This window comes from Bombus pyrosoma, linkage group LG6, assembly GCF_014825855.1.
Source record: "Bombus pyrosoma isolate SC7728 linkage group LG6, ASM1482585v1, whole genome shotgun sequence".
Taxonomy (NCBI): Eukaryota; Metazoa; Arthropoda; class Insecta; order Hymenoptera; family Apidae; genus Bombus; species Bombus pyrosoma.
This window is the reverse complement of record NC_057775.1, coordinates 10473425-10491911: the sequence shown is the minus strand read 5'-3', so window position 1 is coordinate 10491911 and position 18487 is coordinate 10473425. Positions and strand designations below refer to the sequence as shown.

The following is an 18487-nucleotide window of genomic DNA, read 5'->3' as shown; positions in this document are numbered from 1 at the left end:
AAAGTAGAAGATTTTCGTGAGCATCGTGGGCCAAGCAAACATGGAATATTGCAAATGAAACTCGGCTGCGTGCCTATTCGTATCTACCTTTTCCTTGTCTTGTGTGCGAGGCAAGTTTTGATTTCCTATTTCAAATTCTTTTCTTCTCTATTTAATGATTCTTTGCTCACTTAGCGCCTTTCAATTTTTCACACAACCCGAAAAATATAATTTTCATTAATACAATTTCCGCGAAAAGACATAAAATTGAAATTAGGTATGCAGCGTTCAAATAAAAAGTGAACAACAGTTTCGTGTGTCTATAAAATTAATTTGTTTGTCGAGTATACAGCGCTACTGTTCAAATATCGGGCCTCCAAATACTTTGAGTACACATGTTTTCGTGCTCGTTGATTGTGTTTGTACATGTTAATTGTTCCAACAATCGTTAAACGATGACAGACTACGTTACGATTGTTCTTCCCTTCTAAAACTATCGGGTGCTTCCAACATAAACAGTTCAACACGCTAACGAATTAACAATGTACAGCGCCATATGTATACGCGTTGCAATTGAATATTAAAATATCAAATTTCAAATGTATCTTTTCTATTTGGAAATTAACGTACATAAATAACTCATGATAAATCTAAATACGTTTTATCGAGTTTCAACTTTGAGCTAGAAGCTGACAAATCTAAATAATTTTTACATTCACATATACCTTTATTCTCCAGTGAAATATTTTTTCATCGTATTCTATATTTCATTTTCATAGAATTTTCATTCGAATTTTCATAGTCGCATAAAACTAGCATTAAGTGATTTAAAATTTACGATTTAATATACTTGGTCCTGATCGATCAATATCTATGTAAATGTTACGATATATCGATGTGTAAATACTTTTTGCGACCACTGTATCTCGATAGCAGTCATTCCAATTATGACTAGAAGAGTTGGGAAAATTGTGGAGTCCCTCTTGACAGATTACGGTAAATCGAGGTATAAGTTTATCCTTGATTGTGAGAAGCTCGTTAAAGCTTCGTATCGATCGGACCAACTACTTTCTCTGTCGAACAATACAACGGAAAAAGAATAGAAGGGGGAAGAATTTGATGTTCGGTTGGCCAATTCTCCTTCTCTTAATCTTCAAGAATGTACCTGCAGTTGAATATCTTGACAGTGTATTATTTTCTGTAATTTCGCTGGAAATCTCGGATCGATGGGATTACAAAAGAACGAAAAAGCGCAAGAAACGTCGCTTTTTTCCGCGTATCTCGGGCACGGAGCTTTCTGCAGCGGAGATTTAGTGGATCTCGGGAGAATACTCTGAAGCAAAATTGAACGTTTTCGAAGAAGAATTTTAGAACGCGGGTCGGTGTCTTTGCTCATCCTTTTTGCACGATGCTCAAGTGGAAGTATCGAATTCAAATATTTGATGTCACATGTATGTAAGTTAAGATATGTTAGTATGGCGATGAAACGCATAGACGTTAAATTTATGAATTAAAAATACGTTGGAAATCTATTATATCGCTATATCATGGGAACATTTGTAGAGAAAAAGGAAAAGTTTTCGTATCACAGCGTTGCATCGTAACGAATCCAGCTACTTGTAATAAACAATAACCAAATAACAGATAAATGAACAATTAACAACAGTATTTACGATTATAACAATAACGATCTATGCCTACTATTATGATACACAATCTATCTAATTATAATCTAGTCTATCTAAATGTTTCACCTTTTTCAACGAAGTATCAGGCGTTAAAAAATAAAGAAATATGTGATCTTAGAAACTGACAAAGATAATTAAGAAAATCGATACAAAAATTAATAAACATTTTAGTGAAGATAGAATAAAAGAGTTAATTGGAACGATTCATAAAGACTGTAAATATAAAAACAAAAATGGTATGATCATTAGCTCTTCTCCTATAAAGGCTTGATCTCCTTTTCCAAAGAGAATCTCCCTGAAGATTGTTCTTGACTTCCGTTTCAGATTGCCAGTGTATAATTTAACTTTCTCAGAAAAAAAAAAGAAACAAGCCGGCTTCCTGTTATGAGATCTTAAAAGCGCCTAAAACTTCTGTTCCTTTTTCTTTGCGTTCTTTTTGCAAAAAATCAGCAATGCCCGTAACAAGTAGATGTAGGTCCGACTTGTAGAGATAAAAAGAGAAGGAAATAGGAAAAAAGAAGGACGATGAAGAGAGATAGTGTGAGCTGAACGCGAGCTTGCTCGACTGAAGCCTCTTTACCTAAGAACTTTCGCAGAGTACTTTCGATGCTTTTCCACGATCTCGAGTATATCCCACCTTCCGTTCAACATTCCGCCGCTTCTGGATCGACTACTGATTAATTTCATTCGAGACACCGACGTTTTATCTCGTTTCGTGGAATACAAATGAAAAAGCTGTTCGTAGAGATCATTTCGAAATGTCAAAGTAAACTGTTCCTTCTCTTCTTTTACATGCGTGAATATCTGTTTGTTCGTGATGAAATAACGTTCCGTGTTTGAGATGCGAATGCGTATATACAGTGGCGGACAAGAGAAAGCTTGAACTACTTATTTGTGTATAATAATTTTGTACTAAATTTTCATTACCACGTTGATAACATTCGCTTATTCTAGACACACACATACGCGCATTAATTACATCCACTAACAAGTTAATCGTTCTTATCAATCACGAACTCTTTTTCTAAAATCATGGCGTTCTTTCTACTACTTATCTCTTGAATTTATCTTTCACACTCCGCTATATCAGTCAAATTTCGTTGAAAATTTAATCCGCATACTCGACAGTTGACGCACCGATTACCGACTTGTCGAACTGACATAAAACCGTCGCCCGGTTCGTCCAAATACTACTATTACCCTACCGTAACTCAAAACAACAATGCATCAATTCATCATACCGTGGATATTCAATTAAAATGAATAACTACGCAATTATTAATTTCTATAACTATCTGACTGATCTATATAAGCACACGTTCGCCACATAATACCAGTCGAACCTATCAAAACCAATCTATCTCCTCCGCTCTCTTCCCTATCCACGTCCTTCAAATAGCTTCCATCCTCCCCCAAACCCTGCTCCCCGCCTCTTTCACCCAACAAAGACTTGGTAAATTTCATCGTCGAAATGGTTCGATTGTCTTAAAGAGAGTCGTTCTCGTCGGTGGCGCGGTATAAAAAGGGCAGGGTATCCTTTTATGATTCCTTGGGAATTTCCGGGTTCATTCCACTGTCGATGAAAATCAACGGGCCTGGTGTTAGCGCGTATACAGGTTAAGAGGGAAATTCTTTCCTTGAGGTTCCGCGGTTGCAACGCCAAATATAGGTTATCGAGGGTATAAGGCGAAAAGAGGGTATCTGCGACGGAGGTCGAAGTCAAAGAGTAGGCAGGCTGGAAGAGAAAGCGAGACAGACACAAAGGGGCGAAGGTGGGACAAAGAAGATTCCTGAATATCGCTGACGATGCCATCTTGGAGCACCCTTCATGCGGAGTTTCTCCGTTTAACTCGCTGTTTCTCCGGCATCCTTCTTTCCCATCATCCATCTTTTATCGTGCTTTCACGGGCCGGCTCGATCTTTCGATACCTAGAAAGAACACGCGGCTAATCCGAAAACGTGGTGAAAACGAGAACCTGTACAGGTCTCATACGTAGGGACGCTGCCTACGAAATACCTTTTACCTTTATGATCACATCTCGCGACTTTATCCGATTTAATACACGCTCGACGAGCATCCAGCTCAAAGGATTCATTGAAGTTGGAAGTCCTTTCGGCTATTTCCTCTTCCCTTCTAATCTTTTTCTTGATAGCGAAAGTGGTGCAGGTGAAACCTGCATCAATTCTTAATGTGTTTTAATTGTCCTCCGCTGTGCATCATTTATCATGATCTTTTTTTTAGTTTAATCGTTCTTAACGTTTCATTGTTCCTTATGATGTGTCGTTCACCTTAGTCTCTTTTCGTTCAATTGTCCTTCACGATATCCTTTGCGTGTATCATTTATCGTAATCTTTTTCTGTTTAATCGTCCTTAATGTTTCATTCTTTCTTGCGATGTATCGTTTATCGGAGCACCTTTTCGTTCAATTCTGTCGTAATCTGTTTTTGTGTAATCGTCCTTAATGTTTGATTGGTCCTTGTATCGTTTGTCTTAGTCTCTTTTCGTTAAATTGTCCTTCGCGATATCCTTTTTGTGTATCATTTGTTGTAATCTTTTGCTTGACCTCAATCTTATAGATTCTATGTAAGAATTTTTATCTTTATATTACGCGAAGAAGTAGCAGGTATACAATAAACCTTCTTTCACACAGCGATACATATGTGCGACACGTGTATGATGGATACCGATTATACATCGCCTTCATAATAGCTTCCATAATGTCATACACGTATCGCGATACATGTATCGGCGTGTGAAAGAGGCCTAACGCTATCGGATACTCAAAGAGTCCATACATTTTTGAGAATAGATATTTCATGAAGCTTCTTCATAATTACAAATTTTTTTCGAAATTCGTGCATACGTAGTATGCATACATATAAAATATACATAATAGAATACGTAAATAAAAATATTCTTCCTATAGGAATTGAGAAAAGGTTTTTAAATCGCTAATCTCGACATTATTCTTGAGGTAATATAATTATGCGTGACACGTTAATGTGTATCTATTAAAAAGGCTTGCTATAGTCTCTTGAAATTTTGTACTAATACGATGCGCTTAGACTAACAATATGCGAACGTTGCTCGCTTTTCTTTCCCTTTATCAGCATTTGATAGAAGCTAACGAATGTGTAAACCAACATTCGTTCGAAGTTCGACGATTGCTTGCCGAATCGGAAATCGAACACTCGAATGCTCTAAGGATGCTCCAAGGACGTTTGTTCGATTCTTTTAGATATCATAATTTGTATGAACGTTTTCTCGCGTTTGCCGTGAAGGAATGGAACGTTCTTAGAGCATTGTACATATTTATATATTTACATGTGTACCTATGTGGTCCTATATCGTCAATATATCGCTGATGATACAAGGAGGGGGCTCTATAATCCATCAAGCAGCACCAACAAGAACAGTAAAAAAATGTATAAAACGTGTTATCAAGGAAATGGTTTTTCGCGAGAACCCGCAGATGTTGCTCAGCAATCCCTTCGAAATCGTAAATGAATCCTACAGGCATTCCTCTGACAGATAAGGGGAAGATAGTTCTGCTATTTAGTACCCAGTCAAGATCAATCTGAATCCTAAACGATACGGATAGATATGACACACAATTTATGTTTTTCTGTACATGTAGTTTTTACATTGTAAAATTTTAAATTTAAATTCCATCGTATGCTCTTTGATATAGTAAAAAAATACTATTTATATCAAAATACCCAAATAAGGATTGCAAGAAAATTCAAATAAGATATCTTTTCTGGAACATCTGTTATCAATTCTTTATATATAATAAATAAATAAATAAATATATTTATATATATATAGGCATGTAAATATATGAATAAAACATTTGTACAAATTTTTCAACATAGTTAAGTGCATCAGTTGTCTATTGAAAACGATCGTGTTTAAAGAGCTGAACGTGTTTTCATTAGAAAATTATGCAATATCAAACATTTGTTCCTGTAAACCAAATGTCGATATTATCACAAAAATCGAAAACACCCATAAATTTAATTTCCAATCATTTGCACAGAAGAAAAGACACGTATAATATTCATTTCTTTTTCTATGTTGTAGAAACTAACTATCTATATAAATCAAATGCAAACGTATTCGTGTTATATCATATATATAATCATATTATAATAATTATTATATATTTATTATTAATATATATTATCATATTAATTATAATTTCTACAGAAATATATATGTTAAGAGAGTTTAAGTTATAATATACATATACATACATAGAGGAGTAGGATTAGTTTCATGAATTTTGTATGCCAAATGAGCTGAAGTCAAGTGTAAGAAACGTATTAGTATGCGTGAGTTTCAGAAAATATTGTAAAAGTCCATTTTCAGACTGTGAATATAAAATTAAATAAAATAAAAGATAAGATAAATAAAAACTTATTAAACGCTGCCGATATGACGAACGGAAAAATATTTCGTCGGGAAAGTAGAATCGTAACACTGGAAGTGATTCTTTCGGTGAACCGTCTGAGAACTCGGCAAAGTCTGGAAATTACGCCTCGCGATTTTGTGGTGAAATCTGCCATTAAGTTGCCGTCGTAACGATGAAAATACCGAGGAAAAAAATTGAGATCGTTGCCTGTATTTCTTCAGAAACGATCGCGGCTGCAATCAGGCAGGGTGGAGGAAAGACGCGAGATCGATTTCCGGATTAAATTACCAATTCCTTGAGATCTCATTGGTACTTCGATGGAGAAAAAGGCTACGTAAATAGTAGTAATCACTAGCAACCTCGATTCGAGAAATATGGTTCCCTAGCTCCTCCATTAATAAGACGATAACGAGGCTTTAAATCGATGCGAGTGTCCGCGTTCCTTTATACTTCGTTGTGTTTCTAGTGGAAATAATATCATCGGCGAAGCCATGATATGCTTATAAAAATTATTTCGTCGTAATCATATCTAGGTCTTTTATACGAACAATAATTATAGAATTATCGCGCGGTATGTATCTTTGTGGGATGCTTACGAAGCATATACTAAATCCTAGAAGATACTTAGTAATTTTCAAAGTGAATTAATTGATTTCCTTTTTTCCAGAATTTTATTCTTAGTTGCAATTATTAAGAAAGGATTAAGTTAGTATAACAATAAATAAAATCACGATATAATACAGGAATTAAGAATTCAATGTAAAAATATAGTACAGCGTAAGAAACTAGGAATAAGAACGCAACATCTTCCTTGTAATAGACTATGAGCTTAAAGCACAAATAAATCAGTGCTATTATCGTTACGATATTTAGTCATGTTTGACATTTTCAAACAGAAAAAATATTATAACCATTACGACGATAAACGATCGAAATTTTGTCTTTTCCGTCTTATTTGATAATAAAATGATTCGATTCGATTTAACAAAGCTTTTCCTCTATCTTTTCAAGTTCCAGCCCTTTGCTAAATACTAGTACCAAAATACGCAAAATTATAAATTAAAAGTAAGATCTGTAAAGTTTTCGTATTACGCTATACATACTAACGACGCGTTTCAATCAATAGTGAAACGTGCCTCATTCTCGAAAAACGTCGTCCACTTGAGACATTATCGAAGAATCGATTGGAAATTTTGCTTAATGCGCATAGCGGTAGCACTCAATCTTGGAAATGTTTTTTTATATTTCGTGCTGCGATCTTCCTTCCGGCGAGGTTTGTCGGATTTTAATAACTTCCGTTCACGGGTTTGGTATCGATAATCCCATTGTCGAGTGAATATCGAGAAAACTCCACCGCTGAATGGAGTACCGTAGAACCACAGGAGACTGCTAATGCACTGTCAACAATGGATCTCTCACCAGGAAATCTCTCTCTCTCTCTCTTTCTCTGTTGCAATGAATTCGAGCTCTGTTGACTTCAACTACTTCACGTGCAAATGCCACGATGTCTGCACAAACCGTAATTAATTATTATAAAATTTAACCTATATTTCTATTGTACTATATTATTGTATTACAGTAGAACCTCGCGTTATCCGCACCTCGTGTGTACAAACAAATTCAAACCCAACCTCAGAAATACAAACTCCTAAGGGAGCCCCTATTATCCGAACTATTAGGTCATCCAAACTGCCTTGTCCCCAGAATTGTTCGGATAAACAAGGTTCTACTGTATATTATTAATCAACACTATATTTCTTCTTTATTTCTTTTCTTTGGATAAAATATATATTATACGTATACCTTGTATTGAATAATGTAATTCTGTCCTGTTAAGGACGCAGGATTTATTTTACGGATATTTTCTGTTCGTATTATCGATCGATTAAAATATACGATGAACGTGAATTATACTAGAAAACTTCTTCTTCCCCAATATGATTTCAAGCAATCGAATATAGGAGAAAATGCAAGGAATGATATCTGCACGCTAGCTTCAAACTTAGCACGTGCGTACCATTCCTCAAATTTCGCTCGATATTCAACTTTTAAACTTTGAAAAGTATTTCTTCGATGAACGAGACGAGGAGATTCCTTTAGAGTGGTAGTATCTAAGTATATCGCATATGCACGAGGTGTATCGAAAATTGTAATATAACCGCGAAACAGGTCACATAAAATTTTTCGCATTTTCGTTCGTTCGAAATAACATAATGTCTGGCCAAATAAATTATGTATCGTCTAAACAATCGTTTTTAAAGGAAAAATCTTAAACGAATATAAACGCACGAACACGTATTTTTCCCTTTTTGATCTATCGTCTAACGTCAAATTACCTTTTAGTATTTAGTTCGATCACGTACAGAAAACAACATTGAAAACTACGTATCGAAAACGGAACTCTGTTACGTCCTACATCTGCTAAGGATAACGCTTCCATTTAAAAAATTTCAGGTCTCGCGCTTTATCAAGATGGAAAATCTCGAAAGAAGAGGACGAAGAGAAAAACAGAGACCATCGATAAATCATCGATCTGATCAATTTTGAGAAACTGGTGGGGGATCGGGGAACGAGAGCTACACATACATAGCGATACGGAGCATCAGCGAGAGAGTAAGAGGGAAAGCGCAGGGTGGCAAACGCCGAGTTGCCACCCCTCGTCAGCTGTCCTGTACGAGGCAGCCAGTACGCGTCGTGGCTTCGCCACGTGCTTCTCGTCTCTTTGCAAAGTTCGTGTTCACCGTCGTCGACGATGTTTTCATGACCGTGATCTTGTTGTGTTGACTCGTCGATCAAATCGAACCACGGATTCTCCGCGATGCGATCAATTTGGGGCATCTGGATCCGTTCGTGACCATCGGTCGTACATACTGTTTCGACGACCATGTGACGAACGAGACGCTTATCTTCGACACGAGTTCATTATGGAGATTCCAGCGTCTTTTCATCGAGCGTACTAATAGGTGAGTTTGTGAAAAATATCGTTCTTTTAATATGCAGTTTACTAATAAACTTAGCTTCAGTTTCGTTTCAAAGTAACCAGTGATACGAACCAAAGTCAAAATCGTCGTTTGTATATTAAATTTGAGTTGAAAAGAATCAGCAATTTTATTTTGAAAAAAAGGGAAGAGAAATGAGGTTTTTAATAATCGAAAGTCTTACTCAATTTTTTATGATATTCGTTGCTGCTTGCGTATTTTGAATTTGTTATCGTAGTTATTCGAAGTATCTTTTGTATCTTGACGACTCACTTCTTACTTTATCTTGACAACAAATTTTACAAATCGAACGACGTGCAATCAGAATCGTTTGATCTTCGGTGAGAATTTTTAACACTCTTTTTGTACCTTGTTCGTGGGTGTAATTTTTGGTTCGGCAACGTATTACTAGTTTCTGTTGAAATTTAGTTTGAAAATTAATTTTTGTTTTTTTCTTTTTTGCGATGAATTTGTTCTTTCTTCGTGTGTTTAATATCTGCGATTCTTTACCGAGAAAAAAGATGAGGGTGCAAGTCGGAGACAAATGAAACTGAGACGTGTAATAATGATAATTATTTACTGACGCGAGATAAAATAATTGGATGATAAAAGTAGATGTTAGATTGTGCTTTATTAAGAATTTAAATGATAAGAAATAAAAACAAGCTTGTTTTTATTGAAAATAAGTTAGGCAGTTATTTGTTTTGAAATATGATTTAATAAACTGAAGGTGAAATATTAATAATGATTATAAATATTAATATGGACGGCGTACAAATTGAAATTCGAAATGCATCTTTTTAGAAGAAATATGTAAAAATAAGTATAGAACAAATATTTATTTTAGTATTGTGCTAATTTTTGATACGTCAGAATAACGATTAATCGTTTAACATTATTCTCGAATTGCAGAAGACGCAATGGCAAATTATTTTTGCCACTTTAGGAATTCAGGAATTCAAGTCTAAAAATTATGATAAAATACTTCACTTTCTTAAGAATAAAATCACGAAAGTGTAGTAAAAAGTTCTTAAAAATCGTCAGTTTATCTAAAAATTAGGCATCTTCATCCGCGGTAGCAAAGATTATGCTTTACCCTCTTCTTCGCCGAAGTTGTTCGCCACTTTCATTAAGAATACTTTAAAAGGTCGAAAAGTGTATTCTCATAACAGCAAGTGCAAAAAAAGTTTGAAGCGTGTCTTAATTCGCTAAGCTTAGGAACATTTCGAAAGTTGAGATAAGCTATACTTCTACTTCATCTCCTACTTCATCGTTATGGTCAACACGTTCGACAAAGTTACTGGTTTGCCAACCTTGCTCAAGTTGAATTAGAAAAAATTTGTAATATTGCTAATTATTTGCTGGTGCAAATAAAATAATTGGATTTTATCAAAACTATATTGCAACAACAAAACTCGTTGAGAACGATTTACTCATTCATTGATTTTTTTATTGAATTCCAATCGAAAAATAAATTAGAGAAACAAACGAAGAGCTGACTATACATACAAGCATATGATATTCGTAAAAACAAATAGAAAATTTCACGTTAACGTAAACTTTATAAAAACAATGCTTGGATACGTGATCTTAGTAACGTTATAATTCGATTTAAGTAATAATAAATATAACGTAATAAATACGTGTGATATCTGGAAAATACAAATCTATAATTCATTTTTTGAAGAAATATGTTCCTTAGATTTTCACATCCGAGTTTAGTAAAAGATGGGAAAGATATTGCGCCAGAGGAGAAATTATTTCTTGGGATGGAGCTTTTCTCAAGAAATTCGTTTAAAGATCTTTTCGTACGACATCGTATAAACTTACACTTGATGCTCGTAAATTGGTTTCACATGCTATGGAACGTTAGTTATTCAACGAATCGTACTTTTATTATGTACACGCGCTCCGGTAACGCTTGAAGAGAAAATGTGACAAGAAGCACGAGGAGGTAAGCTGTTTCGCTACGGTGAAAAGAAGCTTGTAGGTAGAACGATATCTAAATGAGACTTAATAGAGATGATCTTTGCTAGATGAATGAGAGAGTTGGTATATTATTCTCGCGAAGCGAAATAACGTGATAATTGTGTTAATGAACATTTATAGCAGTCGTTTTTACATGCGAAATTTGTAGCTTTCGCTGCGAAATTAGAAGAAGTTAACATGCTTCTTTTTAGGAGAAACAATCTATCTTTTTATGTCGAAAAATTAAATTAGCATAATATTCGCGCGTATAATTATATTTTATCATATTTTTCGTAATTCAGTGCCGTATATATTTAGCAATTTAATTTGTACGGAGGAAGATTTTATACATTACTGCCATACATGAATGGTTACCTTTATTAATAAAGAAAATGTTTTAAATTACTTGGAATAGTTTAAAGATAATTTAAAAAACAAATTTTGAAAGAAATTATCTTCTTATCTGAATGAAATAGATGAAAAGATCAACCGAGTAAAATATATTGCGATACTTTTCCCGTATAAAAATGTCATTTAGAAACGTCTTAAAGAAACTCTTACAAGAAAGAAATCACTAAAATAAGATGACGAATTCTTAAAAATTATATTTCTCGAAGAATGTTTACTCGAATAAAATTAAAAATATCGCATTGATATACGATAATAAGAAAAGAAAATATTACGTACTTAAAAATTTTAGTTTATTAAATTAAAATTCAAACATACCACTGATCGTAATTTCCACGGAAAATGACTAAAGTTATTCTCAAAAAAAAAAAAAAAAAAGAAAAAATAAAGATATTCAATTAAAAATTCAATCAGATATCGATAATATTTAATTAGAAATTTAATTGGATATCGATAATATTCAATTAAAAAATCATATGTGGGAAATAAATTAAGTACTTTAAGAATTATCATAGTATTACATCATTATTAGTATTAATTATAAAATTGTTAATACTAATATCGATTCATATTAATTTCTATTATACCGTACAACGTTGAATCATATTTTCAATCGTTCGGTTCAATCAACCAGTTTTCATCGTCGAATCGATAATTATGTTGTTCATCACCATCCACAGGCTTTTCAATCGTTTGTTCAGCCGATCTTTTCAGCAAACTCGATGATTGTCAATACGTGAAACATACACAATATATCGGCAATCTGATTTCGCGGGAACGAAACGAAGATGCAAGTTATTCCCAGGCTGATTAGAAACTTTCGTCATAAAAGTTTGTCTCTCTCGCTGAAAAATCTTTTCTATATTTTAAACAATTAAAGAAAAATAAATAAAACGTGGCTATCGAAGCAAATCTTCAACACCTCGACGTCACCCTGTTGTTAGAAGCAAAACATGCTTAAAAAATTGTGCAAAAAATATGGAAAATTAGAAATGCGAAAGGAAATCTTGGACTCCGAGATTGTTCTTCGAAGGAAAATGTGCTTAAAATAAAGATATTCTGTTATCAATTGTTACAATGACCAACTTATTTTCCAAGAAAATCCCAAAACAGCTTACAAAATTGCTAAATAGTAACGTGAAAAGATATGGAATATAAAAAATCGCTGCAGAAAGAAATCTCGAACACCGTAAGACTATTCTTCAAAGGAAAACACGCTGCAAAATATATTCTGCTATCAATTGTTGCAATGACCGAACACGGCTTTGGTTATTGGGATAAAACGAGTAAAAGGGCACGTGACACCTTCACTGGAAGCTTATGCCTTAAGATGCAGATTTCGTTGTATATGGTGGTCCGAAGTGCAGCATACTCGTGGTTTTCGAGATATTAACAAAATTCTATTAGTACTATGTACATTACGTTCTACCTGTGCATACATGTATGCGACTGCGTACAGAGATGCAGCCGACGCGATAGTCGCTTCGCTCGCCGGTCGACGAACTATTTATAATTTATAGTTTGCACATAGGTATAGGATTATATAGGTTTGGGTTATCCTTTACTTTCCGACCATGTCGTTTAGGTGGCCTGTTACGAGCGAAGCGACTATCGCCTCGACCGTGTTGCGCATGCAGTCACGTATGTATATCTAGGCAAGATGCAATATATTAGTAATACTAATATATTTTTCTCGATACAATCTCGTGAACTGTGAGTTTCGGACCATCATAGTTGTAATTCTTTAGGGACGAGCTTCCGATCAAGGTATCACACGCCCTCCTATTCGTTGTCTCAATGAGTAAAACGAAACTCAATGACCAACTCATCGGTGAAAAAGTCTGAAAATATGTTAGAAAAATGTGAAATAGAAAAAATCTAGAGGAGAAAACATAAAAAATAATATAAAATAAGAAGAAAAATCTCGGAAACCGTGAGGTTCTTTTTCGAAGAATCTTCGCTTTCAAACTCTTTATTCTCGTCCGGAAAAACCGTCTCACGGTTACGGAATTGTGTAGCGACTATCGCGAAAACACAAAAGCCACTGGAGAGGTCGCGATAAAGTCCTGGCACCCTTGAAAAGTGAGAAGAGTGTCAGTATCATTATTTATCCGGGACGTTTTCATGGCGAGAGACCTTGTCGACGATGGCAGATTTCGTTTCCTCGAGAATCGTGTGCTGACCGAATATCGCAGCCCCTGTGTTCACGGGGGTGCGATGTAATTTCTCGTTGACCCATCTGTGATGTTTTGCTCGATATTAGCAAGCTCTCGACGTTAAAGCCGGCCATTTCGAATGGAAACGGCAGCCGCGCAGTTTCCTGCAACCGTGGTGTTATTTTGTAACAAACGGTTTGTAATAATATCACTCGAGATTGCGAGGTTTAACGAAGTCGATATTTCGTTTGCATCGTAATCGAGGCTCTTGATTCCGTTGTAACATAATTAGAAATTGTGACGAGATCGTAGTTTGCGTATTGCCTTATACAATAACTCTGTTCGGTTTCTTTTCGTTTTTTCGTTTCAATTATAAACTTTACATATTTTCACGTCGCATCTACCGCCAATTGTAAGCCATTCATTGGCGAAACTGACACGATTCTACGATTTTCTTTTATATCGAAGAATCGAAACTTTGTTGAAAGAATTTGATGTCTTTCAGGTAAATTAGACTTTTGTGCGGTCACAGAACCATTTGTTGGACTGCTAATTTAGTTTAGAAGTGGTGTGAGGATTTCGGATTCCAAGAAATTTGACACGAAATTAGGTCGGCCGTAGCGTCATTTTCGTGCTATACACAAATGGAAGTAAAGGAGATTTTTATTAGCCACTCGGTAAAACTTCGTGTTTAATTCAAAAGAAACTACTTCTGGTGTTTTTAGCTGATACAGTTGTTGATATAAAGTACAAAGTGAAAGCTTAATGCACCTGTTACTTTCTTGCCCTTTAATGTACGCATTAATCTTTTGAGAGAATTTCTCGAAGATGAACATTTTACATACGATCACGATCTATAAACGACTTTTTCATGAACTTTCATTTGTTTCTTCGTGCTTTTTTATGGGCGATTTGAAACTTTTCACAGCCACTGTGTTTGTAGATGTGTACTTTATGTATCTGATCGTAATTATTCGTAACAAATCGTACCGCGGATTATGTAGATTCAGGTGAAAGTTTATAAGCATGAGTCGAATGCTAATATTAACGAACGTCGATAACTGCTAATTGTAACGAAGTAATTTGTAACATTAAAATTAAATTGTACTCATTCCCAGTGAGTCATAAAATTCTCTCTTTCTGTCCACGTTATATATCTCGTCATTGTTCGCTTCGCGTTTCTCTATCTTTACTATCTTTATATTTTACTGTCTTTATTTATATTATTGCTGTATATTACTCGTTAATTTATTTTTTGCTCTTATATTTTAAAGACGGAACTGACTTTAAGTTAATAAATAAATAGTGATGCTTAGAATGGATTTCTTATTTAATTTATAAATATTTCTCAATTTGCATAAATGCATTTCTCGGTAGAATGAGCATCATAGAACGCTATCGAAGGATAATATCGTGAGAAAGACTGAAAAAAACGAATTCAGAGTGACGATGGCGGTAACAACGTGCGTGAGAACGTGACAAATAAATACTGACAGTTCGGTGCCAATATGGGTGGTGATATCACTTTAACAACGACGATAAATCTAATCGCGTGAAAGCCTCGATACCATAAATATATAGGGTGCTTCGGTAAATACTTAGTATGTATCTTGATATTGCCTGAGCGAGATAAATTTGCACTAGAAAAACTACGTGTAGAAAGGCGACCATTTTATGACAAAGAATTTTTTCAAAGTATGTCCATTCGTCTTTGTCTTTAGAAGGATAGCATTCTATTTTTTAATATTTTTATAATAATTGCTAGTATCTTCAAAACAACTATGAAAACTTTTTATTATATCCAGTTTTTATACGTCACAAGACTCTTTGATTATCTAGTATTAATAAATATGATATAACAAAATGTGTTAATACATGTAATACATAAAATGTTAAAATAATAAAACATTGATTCTCGGCTGGTATCGTTATTATTAAAAGAATGTTTTCTGAAAAAACGCATCGAAATAATTTTTATATAGTACGCCAGTAATTAGTAATGTGAATTTATACAGAACCATTTAGTTGCTTCTAGTTAATAGCCTATAACAACTGTTATAGAACAACAACAGCCAACGCTATATACGATTGCTCGTTAGTAGTTATAGACACTAATCGAAGATTTCTTATAGACGATAGCGTAAGTGCAAAAATTAAAAAATCTTGTCGTGTTATGTCTTACATGGCAATAGGAATATCGTAGTACAGAATTTAGTAGCAACTTTCATTTGTAAATAATTACTAATAGCTTAATATAATAATATAGTAATTAGTTATGTAATACTACTTAATATAATAATTACTAATAGTTGAAAGATGATACCACAGGTACGTCTAACATTGTCTCCGTGCAAAACAACGTAAGTACAATTATGCGATAAATATGTTCAAACACATGGTCACTAAATATGACCAATCCTACAGTTCTTACTGGGAACATTATAAAATGCACTTTCGTAAGAAAAATAAAAAGAGCATCTTGAGTATTTGAAATATATGATTAATTATATGTATTTCATTAAATAAATGTATTTTTTTGTGTTTTACACAAGTTATTTAAAGGCAAAGAGAATTGATGTTTTCTCTGCGACTAAAATGTGGCACATATAGGCTTTTTTACAATTACGATTCTTTTTCTGATGAATTTCGACTATGTTAGTGCAAAAAATAGAAAGTTTTTCGTTTGGATTATTGTACACTTAAGATTTTATAATAATCAAAACAATTCAACTTGCGAAGATAATATTAAGTCAGTGAAGTATTTTCTCGCTTGTAAAAAATTTGATGTTTAGCACTTACAGCGTTGTCTACGAGAAGTCTTCGATCGTTTATCAAAAATAATAATAGTACAAGATTATATAGATAAATTAAATTATTGACAATTTTTCTGTTTCGTTTCAGTATAACTGATTCTTTATTGTATAAAAGATATTATTATAAACAAGTAACGTATTATTTTTTGTATTAAAAGGTTTAAAAACCTGTCAGAACATCACAACTTTATAATCACTTTGTTTCTTATAAAGGCCTTTTATTAACTGAATTATGACTCTGAGTGGCCAATAAAGTTACGAAGGTAGTCCATAAAAGCGAATGAAACCGTTGGAAATTCTGACAAAGTTTTCCGACATGTAAAGAGCACATTTAGATCGGGTGAGATTTATTGTCGAAATGAAATTTCTTACAACTCGCGTTATGATACCGAAGCTATACTGAAAATCTTAAATGCGTTTAGCTTCTAATAATTATGTTCAACATGACTATAGCAAACAAATAATATAGCAACTATTTACGTAATCATCTTATGAACGAAATTTCTATGGATTAATAAAAATCTTTATACGAATCAATAAACTGTCGAAATGAACTCGTAGAAAGGTACAATATTATTATTCAATATTAAAATATTATTACGAAAACGAAAAATCCCTGACAAGTAGTAAATACAATAGATCTGTAATATTAAATAGATTAAAAAGAATCTTTAAATAAATATGAGTAATGTAGCAAATATAGTAAAAAAAGTAGTAAATATAGTAAAAGGTAGTAAATCTAAAAATAGTAAATCTTTAATAAATAATATATTTAGAAGCTCCCATAAGGATATACGATTTTTAAATTCGTAGACTGTGCTGGTCCAATATTTTAGCTTTCTGAACGTGATGGACATATACCTGCATGTGGTTATAAACCAGGAATAATATCAACTAACACAACAAATGTTATATGTATGCACCTCATTCGCAGATTTTATATTCTATGTTTGTATATTATGAAACGATCTATATGCCCTCGAACAACAGTTCACGTAATAACAAGAGAGAAGATAGGCTCTGTGTACATATACGGGAATTTTTGCATGGACAGCGGGTTGAATTGATTTAGTCAAAGTAAAGACGCGAGATTTCGAAATTGCATTGCTTGGTTCGTTTTTAAGAGAGAGTGGTATTATACGAGTTGGTTAAAAAATTTTCTTTCTTTGACCTATATTCCCGCGTTGGAGATTAAAGCGTTATAATGGAGAGTTCGTATAATATGCGAATCATTATGACAAGAGATTTGAGAAGCCTGTTCGAATAATATTTGTTAGCGGTCGTACAATTAAAATTATAATAATTGAAGTTTCAAAGCTTTGTATATACAGATTCATTCCGTTTGTAATATAAAAAAGAAATATGTGTGGATTAGTTTTGTCTATGAATTTGTTCGTAAAAAGTGTGTGGATTAGATTAATTGTAAATTTCATAATTTTATAAATCTGCCATGCGGAAAGAGAATCGTGGAGCATATTTTCTGCTTTAACTTACAGTTTAATCGGCTGAAAAATTGCAGGAAGAAATGGAGTGACTCGAATAAATTACAGATGAATGGTGGGAATAATATTATGCAATTTGCATCATCCAACTTACTTTTGATATACTTTACAATTTTACTTTTTTTAGTTTACTTAAGCATAACATCTGTTTACGATACTTTTAGTATATACGCTACAGTGAAATAAGTTCTCCTATAATAATTTAATCGTACGTAATTTCAACCGATTAATAATCCTCGTACGACCGTTTTATTCGAGCTATATCGATTAGTTTTAGATTTGTAACACAGTTGCAAATAAATGCAAATCAAAGCATTAGCCATTAGTAACGATGACAAGGAAATACATTATTCATTATATTTCGGTTGATCCAAACATTGATTAATATATCAGATCAAAATTGAAACCTTCCCAATTTATTATTATTTATCGATCTCATTACATGGTTATCGAAAATCTGCCTGACAGTGATTTGAGTAATTTTTCACAAAAATATTAATTTAACATATACGCAAAACGCTGTAATATAATTGATATGAATAACATAATAATTAATCTCTCGATCAACAAAACGTCGCGA

The 18487-nt window shown here is 33.6% G+C and overlaps 1 protein-coding gene across 1 annotated transcript in view; it reads left to right on the top strand.

Annotated features, from left to right (window-relative positions):
• Positions 1–18487, top strand: part of LOC122568370 (gamma-aminobutyric acid receptor alpha-like) — a 106959-nt gene that overhangs the window by 14294 nt on the left and 74178 nt on the right. Inside the window, exon 2 of the mRNA XM_043728046.1 lies at positions 8537–9045. The gene's annotated coding sequence lies outside the window, so the exon portion shown is untranslated. The remainder of the gene's footprint in view (positions 1–8536; positions 9046–18487) is intronic.